Raw genomic sequence first — 10,776 nt, forward strand, 5'->3', positions numbered from 1 at the left:
CAGAAATTACCAAAAATTGTTTTAACTATCTTTCTAACTTTAAAACTCTTTAATTTAGATTTACGTTGTACACCAAATATAATAAAATAGTTTATGTCCCAGCTTAGATAAAAAAAAAATAAAGGAATGAGAAACCTTTCTTTTTCCTGTTTTGAAACTACGATGTTTGTACGAATTAAGTTCAACTTTGTCGTAATTTCAAGGCAGATGGCGGATTCGGAGGTGGGGGCGAACAGGTCTTTAACCCTTAGATTGGACAAAGTATCGTGTTTTAGCTTAAAATCGTCAATATTGTCTTTAGTCTCGCTACACTCGGTGATATTTTTTTTTTTAATTTGATAGAATAACGCCCCTCTCAAAATCCAGGAACCGCCCCTTAAGGTAAAAATAGATTTGAACTGTGCAGTATATTTGAGGTAGTTAATGCAGACCTTTGCTGTGCATTATCCAGATTATAACACAGTAAGAACAAAGAGATTTTACTCTTGCCATGTGTTAAAATATGTTTAAACTAGTGGAGGAGCTTTATTCTGTATATTTGATATATTTTTGCCCTATTACCAAATCTCTGGGTTAATTTATGCATATTTATCCCATATTTTTTCTCAACCCATTATTTCCAATTCTTCTTATTTTGATCTATTTTCTCTAGTCTTTACTATCTACATGTTCATGTTTGTTTATAGATATTACAACGCAGTCACGACCACTTTTTAGTTACCCTAATTTATTTCTATCTTTCTTGTTTTTTTATGCTATATTCTTTATTTTTACCCCTTTATTACTATTCTATACACATGGAAAAAAGTATTGCAACACCTTGATTTTTTAAAACTTCAAAAATCAGCCTCTTATTTTGGATGGAAGATGATAAAATAATTGTAAAATAATATTGAAACACAGTTAATGATAACATTGGCATTAAAACGAAGAAAAAATGTATAAAAAAAAGTTTTTTTTTATATAAATCACAATTTTGATTACAAAATGAAGTGATTTTTTGTATAAAAAAAATGCATTTTACAACTTTTACTGTAGTCGAACTTTACAATGTCAGAAATTTCAAAATGTATCTTAAAATGATTGTTTACATCCTGGTTGATCGTTATACGCAAAAGAATTGGTACTTTGTGCGCAGTCTCCATTAAAACGGATAACCGCCTCTTATCGTCTTCTGATTCCTGCCATAAGTCGACTTATTTGTTGCTTAGGTACAATGTAGCAGCAACCGTTCCTGATGAAGGGCATTGTTTATTTTATGACGGGTTTGAACTGGGGTGTCCTTTCGCGCACTTTACGCTTAATAGTGTCCCATATATATGCTCGATATGGTTCAAATCCGGACTACGATCGAGCCAAGGAAGATACACAGAACTCCATTGGAACAATGGATTTTCCTCCACGATGCTAATTTCCCACTTCGGCGAGCTCTGCACTACAATGGATACGGGCAACTGTGTGCCTGTTCTTAAACAAAGGTCCCCGAAATGTTCTTATCGCATGATAACCAGTAGCGATCAGTCGATATTGAACAGTTCTTGTTTAAAGGCTCCTGTATGGCCACCGCTCTCTTTTTAGGATTGTATTGTTTGCAATGGATTTCCTTCTGACCAACCTTCATTATGCTTGATTTTCCCTAGCAGATGTCATAGCGGGTCTTCTTGATCTCGGAAGGTGTTTAACATCGTTTGTCGCCTGGTTTTTATTCTCAGAACGACTTATAGTGGAATAGTGATGACCAACAATACGTGCGATTGTCACAGTGACATATCTGCTTCTCTCGTGCTGATAATCTGCCATCTTGCTGCAGATTAGACTTGTGGATGACCAATTGCAAGCTGTCAATAACATAACTTTATTTATAAACTTGGTTATTAAAAGTGTTGAAAACAATGAGGTTAAAAACATCGGTTTTACTGTTTACGGATACAGTAGCTGCATGTGCAGATAAGAACTTATCGAGTCGATGTTTATTGATTAAACTGAGGTGAGATTTAAATAATGTTTAACTAGTTCTATTTTAACAAATTATATCACAAAAAAAGAGTATTTTTTTTATTTTAATTTTATTTTGGTGTTGCAATACTTTTTTCCATGTGTATATATGTTTGCCAATTATATTCTATATTTTTAACCCCATCCATACCCTCGTATACGGTTTTGATCAAACTTTGAAATTTGGTTGAAATGAGTTGGTGCCATAAAAGATATTTTTAAATATAGAGCTGTATATCATTGTCTCCAGCGCATCATTTTCAGAGTCTCTTTCAAACGCTATTAACAGCACAAACAAGATGAGTAGCAAACTAAAAATTTAATTTGATGTTCTGTCAATTATATTCCCTTACACGATTTTGATTTTAGATGATGAAAATGTGCATTCAGTATTTCGAGTGAAGTAATCTGAAATATTTCGATGTATTTTAAAGTAGACTAGAACACACCCGCGAAATCGCGGGCATATACAGCTTGTTAACTGTTGTAGGATGAATTTTTGTAAAAGATATCATGTCTGGAGAATTATATAAGGTATGAAAAGTCCTCTCCCTTTTTTCCAAAGTCAGTTATTTGTTTCCTTTCTGTTAAACTCATTTATTTTCGTGTTTCTGGCCTCAAACCACAATTATTCTTACCCTTTGCTACAATGCATTTTTTGGTAAAATTCAAATTAAATTAAAAATTTGCACCGCTTTAAACATAAAATAAATGAAACTGCTTATATGCCATTATTATTCAAATAAATATGCTTCTAGTACAATCCATCAGTGCTTTTCCTTTTGAGAGCTCTATTAACATGCCAATTTTAATCTTGTATAAATGACTACTTGCTAATTTGAGGGGTGACGGAGGGGCCCTGATCCGGAAATCCCGGGTTTTAAAACATGAAATCCCGACATCCCGAAATTCGAAAAAAAAATATTCCCGGATCCCGTAATCATGGTAATGATCAATTCCGAAATCCCGGGCTTTAAAACACCCGACCCCGACGTCCCGAAAAAATCCTGCCTCCCTCTAATCTCTACCCTACTTTCAGTTTGGCCAAATCACTACTTTCACTTTCAACAATATATTTTTATTGCCCATTTATGGCCATTATGTTTTCTAGTCTGTCCGTCCGTCTGTCCCGCTTCAGGTTAAAGTTTTTGTCGAGGTAGTTTTTGATGAAGTTGAAGTCCCATCAACTCGAAACTTATAGTAAATATGTTCCCTATTCTATGATCTTTTTAATTTTAATGTTTAATTAGAGATTTTACCCCATTTCACGGTCCACTGGACATAGAAAATGATAGTGCCGATGTTGCATCCGTATACTATGGACACATTCTTGTTTTCACATGTTTTACTTATTTCAATATATTTGCAACTGGTATGACCCCTTATTATATTACAAATTTCAAAGAAAACAGTATGCAGAATACAGAGAAACAATATCCGGACACCTATTTTATCGTTTTTTTTTCCAAAATAACTGAATCTGAATAATCATAAGAATGGATGACAAATGCGACTATGCATGTTACATATAGAACACAAAGGCATGATGATTAATTTATTGTGGAAGGAAGAGAAGCGACACACAAAATGAGGTCTTCTCGTTTAATAGTATAGATATGATCAGAAATTATAAATAAACATGATAATGGCAAAATCCGAATCAGTGGCTAGTTTATCTCTGCTACGCTTCGCTCATATTTGAAAGTTGTTCCTTTCACGGTTGTTTATCGTCATCATGAATGTATGTTGGAATACAAAGCAGTGACAAAACCAGGTTATAAGAAATGAGATATAGATTAAGGGTTTGTGCCTGCTAATAATATGATCCACAATGAACTGTTACAGTACAAACAGAACGCTTTGTACCACTTGCGTTTGCTTTTTTTTTTACATATTATCGTCAAAAATAATAATAGAAAGATAGAAAGTACAATTAATTAACATGAACAGCACGAGAATCTACAAAGAAGTCAAATGGTCCAAATCGTCAGTCTACTCTTTCCAAGAGTAATTGCCCTTTATTGACGTTTTTTGTGCTTAGTATCATGAAACACCAATACTGTGAATTCATTATTATTCGTTGGATATCAATTTTCGTGGATTTCGTGGGAACAGGTAAACCACGAAATTAAATGTTCAACGAATAGCAAATTTTCCATAGGCTGGTATGCAGATTTCAGCAAAACCACGAAATTAAATATTCACGAACATGTAAGATTTCCTTAATCCACGAAAATTGGTACCCACGAAAATAAATGAATCACCAGTAAATAGATAGAGTACAAAGTTAACGTGATCAACAGGACAAGATCAATCAATGAGTCAAAAGGTAAAAAAGAACAGCTATACATGGTTTTTATATAAATAAGAGTTTTCTCGTTTGAATTGTTTTACATTGTCCTATCGGGCCTTTTATAGCTGACTTTGCGGTCTGGGCTTTGCTCATTGTTGAAGACCGTACGGTGACCTATAGTTGTTAATGTCTGTGTCATTTTGGTCTCTTGTGGACAGTTGTCTCATTGGCAATCATACATGTACCACATCTCCTTTTTCATATCAACAATACAGAGATTTTAGTTTGAAATTGATTTTTAGTATTCAATGTTTGAGGGTGTTCATTGCTGAAGATATCTTAGACCTAGGTGAGCGACAAAGGTTCTTTTGTGTCTCTAATTATTGCTGTTTTTAGTTTCAAAGTGGAAGTAGGCTTCCAAAATAGGACAATAAAACAAATAACTACTTTTCAGCATTCTTTAATTAGTAAATAACAGGGCTCCTGCAAATGCTGAATGCCCATAATCTGTCGAAAGTAACAGACCTCTGCTGCTCTTCAAAATTTGGATGTACGCTCTATCCCCTTGGTTCAATGACAGTATAGATGTTCTTGATGAAGAAGCTTTCAAAAGGGATTGACCACTGCCATCTACTTGGATAATGGTCGTTCTTTGGCCATCAACCATCAAAGTTGCAAAAATGTTTCCAGCTGAGGCTGAATGAATTGTATAGGTAAACAAATAGACCCCTGGAACTGGAGCAATAAATGCTCCAAGGTCCTTGGCGTATGCATTGCCGACATTGGTCAGGATACTATCAAATACGATGGTTGTATCCTCAAAGGACGAATGATCAAGGTTGTGGGTCAATATGGCATCAAAAGCTACCTTGACAGATGCTTCGCCTATATTAGGAAGAAGTAGCCCTAAAAAATAAAACAAATGACTTTCAAGACAAATACAAAAGAAGCGTTCAAATGTTCTTTGCTGATGCACATATTTTATATTTTCTGAAGCAATAACACTACAATATTTTCTTTTGGAACTGTTTCATAAATATCGTAAAATATATAGCCGGAACACAAGAACACAATTTCCATTAGGATCTTTTTCAAAGAAGTATAACTCCTGCAAGAATTAAAAATGGTTGATCGACATTTATTATCGAACCCGTTCAAGACCTAAATGACAAAAATCTTTGATATAAATTTCTTATACAAATCAACAATGAATGTTGGCGTTAGACTGCTGCAATATCGATGCAATCCAAAGGCACATAACTCATGTAAAATTTGATGATTTGCACTCATTTTCGAGTTTTTCCGAGTCATAACTGATTTACATAACTATTAAAGTAACTCAAAGTTACTATAATTATACCGATTGCTTAGGATTAGACAAAAATAGTTAAGTGGGGGTAAATATTTCGATGTGACAAATGCGAAAATAAAAATAAAAAATCATCATTTGCAACGTTTCATTTTTTATTTTTTAAAAGGGCCACAGTTGATGGCAATTTCTGTTCAACTTCAATACTCATCCGAGGAAAATTCTAGACGTAAAGTCTTTCTTGAGCAAATGGCAAAATCAAACGCCTATATTTTGTAAGCACATCACACGAATGGCTAACAACTGTGACAGTCATATTCCTGACTTGGTAAAGGCATTTTCTTATGCAGAATAAGGTGGGTTTAACAGTCGCATGAATTAAGATGGACAACACAATATTAAATATGTTTCTGTGCATGTATACATCCCGTACAGTCAAATGGACGATTGGCTGTGTTGTCGCATTCAGGAAGTCCATGTGGCCATATTATACAACATTTAATCCTTAATGTTTAATAAACTCTTTGTTGAAATAGAAATTATGACGAATAGATGGAAGATAGAAAATGAAGAGTTGTGATCTTACACGCGTGCCAATCTTACATTTAGTCAACAACAAAAATAATTATTCAAAAGAATATGGGGTATGATTGCCAATGAGAAAAATTCTTGCAAGAGACCTAATGAGACAACAAAATTACAAACAACGGTCAGCGTACGGCCTTTAACAATGAGCAAAGCCCATACCGCAAAGTCATCTTTAAAAGACCCCGAAATGACAAAATTATTTTTCACACATACAGCAATTCATTTACACTACATGTATGACACTATGTTAGCCTTATCATCTAATACGCTTAATCAATGCTAATTATTGAATAATGTGATATTTTTCCTTTTTAAAAATACATTTTTGTACATTTACTTGAGAACATGTTTCTTTTAGGTGGTATTTTTTTTATGATAGACTGTGTGTTAAATTTGTACTTTGTTATTTTGTGTTTTAACAATTTTAGAACCGCAGGGGTTTTTAATTTCTTTTCTTTTCAAATTGCATTGAGATTTCGGTATTATCTTTTATTTCTGGTATATAAAATATTCCTGATTAAAAACATATTGGGTGATATTTTGTCACAACATTTGATGTATAAACAATCCTCTACTTCTAAAACCTTTAACCAGACACATTAATTTTGTCTAGCAAGAATTAAGTTATTATTATAGTACATGTAAAATTTCAAAAAGAACACATTCTTAAATTTCTTTACAAGCTTATATACAAGAAACCATGGAAAAAGATCGGCAAAAATAGATGTTATTTCTTTTTTTGTACACATATATTAGTTTATATATACTAGTGTCCCAACTCATCATACTAGATAAAATGCACATACATAATATACATGTAGTACGCTTGTGGAACCTTGAAATTGTGTCACTGTTTTATTATCAGAATGTTCAAGTAAAAGATTTATACCTTAATGTGTAGAACGCTCATCCAGGTACACAAAGGTAATACGTTCCAGTGCAATACTGTTATATCATCGCACTTTCATTTAAGTTTCCTATTTTTTTCAAGTAAAAAATGAAGCACTATAAAAATATTGTATCTTCAGATATAAAACTACAAAGAGGAGGTACAAACTCTTACTTCAAAATTGTGGTACAAATTTGGAAATGTAAAACTATCGTAAAAGATTGCAAAGTTCACGAAATCTTTTTTCCTTTGTGGTCCTTGTAAAAAATCATCTTGTCCCTTATTTTTAATACAAAATACCAAAATTGTGTCAATCAAATAAAAATTTGGGTCAAAACCTTCAGACCACCAATTTTCGAGAGCTTTAAAATTAGTACAAAAGTGGTTCGAAAGTACTTCATCTGTACTATAGTACTAAGGTACATTTTCAGTAAAACTGTTATTAAAATAGTACTAAAACAGTACACTTGCAAAAGTAGATGTTAACATAAGGAGTCACTCTCTCTGTATTCCTTACAATTTTAGCTTTTTGAGAAGTAAGCTATCCATTTATTACTATATTTTATGAAAGATTACGATTTATGACTTTACTTTATGAAAGATTACGAAGATCAGAAATTACCTGATTATTTCATCGTGTTAATGATAAATATTCTAAACCATCTTGTAGTAAGACATGTAAGAGGTATTCACATTCAATGGCTTCATGCTTGTCCAACATATGGTTTATATCGTACTTTTTAAGCTAGAAGCAGTGGAAACTTGACAAATAGACTGCTTCCTTGGGTCAAAATATTTTGAATCTACTTGAACATATTCACGTTTCTAATCTCCAGGCGATTCATATGTGGCGTAATCAATTCCATCTAAGATTTGATGGTCAGTTCTTAATCAGTTTAATGATCTTTCATCTTGTTTAATGTGACACTTTATACGATACATTAGTTGCACAGTTGAACTGCAATAGTTTATCCAAATAATGTAAGACCATTAATCAATGCCTTACATAAATTAAGAACATGTTTATAGCTGAATCTTGTGAGAAACTTTATGTATTGGTCATATATATGAGAGTAGTAGCTTGAAGTACCAAGTTGTATGTACGAACGTTAATTGGAAATTATGATTAAGAATATTTATTATACATGTACTGTTATATAAAGATTATATATATATGATTAAACATGTGAACATTAAATGGACTTCGTTATATAGACAGTACTAATTGAGCTTACGGAGAATCTTTACAATAACTAGTTCCCTATGTAACGGGCAACATGGATTACGATCCCGGACACGTAGATCCGAAATAAATGACAAAGTTCTAAGACATACACACAAGAAAGTCCCGTTATACATACATGTAGATTGGTATATAAAAAAGTTGTCTTATGTAACCGTGTGTTGATCTCTGGATATCTTTTTGTTCTTTGTATGTATATAAATAAGAAGGTGCGGTAGGATGTTATTGGGACAACTATCCACCAGAGTCACAACGGGCGATGATTTGAACTGTTACATGTCATCGTATGATTATAACAGTGAGTAAATCCTAAAGCTATGTAATGCTTCGACGAGACAAGCAAACAACTGTTCAAACTAGAATCGACAACACAAACAAACAACACTTCAAACTAGAAAAACTAACAGCCTGATTGATGTACAGAACAACAAACAACAAATAAGATAAAGTATGCAACAACACTACAAACACTGAACTACAAGCTCCTGACTTGGTACAAACGCATACAAAATGAGGGGGGGATTAAACATATTTGGTGGCACCGAACATGATGTTGATTTTTCTTTTCTGTATACCCAACATCTTCCTTCATTCGAGATTTTGATACTGGTCTGATCGATATGAAATACACCTGATAAATTAAATAAGAAAATGGTCTTCCCTCTTTGGCTGAAAATGTGCAACAATATTTTTTTTTATAAAACACATTTGTCAGATCTACTTAAATGGTATGAATAAAAGTCGGTGTTAAGTTCACGTCAATGACACAACAATCAAATTATAAAAATAACCAAAACGTACTTAAACTACTAACTTTTTAGTGAATCTTTCGTGTGATTATTACATCGATTTATCTCCCCTTTTAATTGATGAATTTCCTCTTGCATACGTTCTACAGTCTGGACTAACCTCTCTATCATTTCATCATCCACTGCCACTGCTACAGCAGCTAGAAATAACGGAATAACAATAACACTTACAACACCGAACTTCATGTCTTCTTCAGAACGAACAATCTTCAAAAGTACAGTAAAATCAAACGCTTTTAGCTACTGATTAACCAGCTGCTTTGTATCATGAAAAGGTTGGTTACAAGTATAACGTGTAATTAAGTTACACTACATGTATTTCAGTTACAAAACTTTAATAAATATTAAATGTTTTTTTTAACAATAGGCCTGAAAAGGTTTTTCTATTTTAAAAAAATTATATTGTATGGCTTTCACTGTAGTGTTCTATGTTATCTATACTTTAGAACTAATCTAGAGGTGTAAGCCACGTCACAATATGTGTCTTAATGCATGAATATATAAAGGACACACGGGAAGCAAACAATTTGATTAAAGTTCAGATCTATAGTAACTCGCTTACTCTTTGAAGCACAACAAAATCAGAGATCAATATTTATATAGATTGAGTAGGGAAGGAAAATAACTGCTTAGAAACATTATACATAATTCATTATTTAAAAAAAAATATGGTCATGATTGAAATTGATTTACCGTGATTTAGTCGGTTTAATGGAACCTGGTTACCCAAACTGCTTAAATTCAACATACATTTTCTGTGAAAATTTGTTTTTGGTAGAAAACACCAATTGAAAATATTAAAGAGTAACTTTTGTTTAAAAAAAATTACAAATTTAAAATGAACTCATCGTTATACTAAAAAAAATGAAGAAATAAATGTATTCCTTTGTACTAACTTACAATACCATTTTCCCGAATATTGTTAACTTTGAAGGTTTGCTGTCTATCTGTTTATTTAGGTCTGAGCTATATGAATAGAAGTTCTTATTTGTTGCTTAAGGAGTGAATGTTATTAAAAATATGGTCATCCTTGGACTTATCCCATTTGGCAATGCAAATCTTAAAAAATGGGGCATCCGTTAGTTTAAACATATTTTATTTGTTAAAGTACAAATTGGATAAGACACAAGTCAAATAGACTTATGAAGTCTTCTCCATTTAACATTTATAGCAATATAATACAAAAATATATGTATGAGCATGCATATATAGAATGGTATATCTATTTAGTAAATATATATATATATAAATATGGATCAAAAGACGGAAAATTGAAGAAAAAGAAAACAATAATACAGAAAAAAATAAAAAATAAAAATAATAATAATCCGTTCCTGCGGGATGTATGAATACACAACCACATCAGATCTGAATTGGGATGTTAATCCTATTGCCTCGTGTACGGAGAGTTCTACGATCTATGATAAATGTCAGTTAATGGAAAATGGGTCAAAAAGACAACATAATGCTTGCAACAACTCTCTATCGGTTTACAAATGGCCTCGGCATAACGAAAAAAATATAATATTGCAAATATAACATAAAACCAATAATTCCTAGGGCAGTTGAAATTTCCTAGCTGCATTTCATTCAGGTCGATCTTCATTGCAGATAAAAAAAAATAAGACTCTTGATTTACTTCTAATCACA

General features: G+C 32.5%; 1 long non-coding RNA gene across 1 annotated transcript; it reads right to left on the reverse strand.

The window, feature by feature from the left end:
• Positions 1-4,732: 4,732 nt before the first annotated feature.
• On the reverse strand, positions 4,733-9,327 carry LOC143059042 (uncharacterized). The gene is made up of 2 exons (XR_012973353.1): positions 9,132-9,327; positions 4,733-5,194 (listed from the first exon to the last, which is right to left on the reverse strand). It is a non-coding gene; the product is annotated as an uncharacterized LOC143059042 (long non-coding RNA).
• Between the last annotated feature and the right edge of the window lie 1,449 nt (positions 9,328-10,776).

This window comes from Mytilus galloprovincialis, chromosome 14, assembly GCF_965363235.1.
Source record: "Mytilus galloprovincialis chromosome 14, xbMytGall1.hap1.1, whole genome shotgun sequence".
Taxonomy (NCBI): Eukaryota; Metazoa; Mollusca; class Bivalvia; order Mytilida; family Mytilidae; genus Mytilus; species Mytilus galloprovincialis.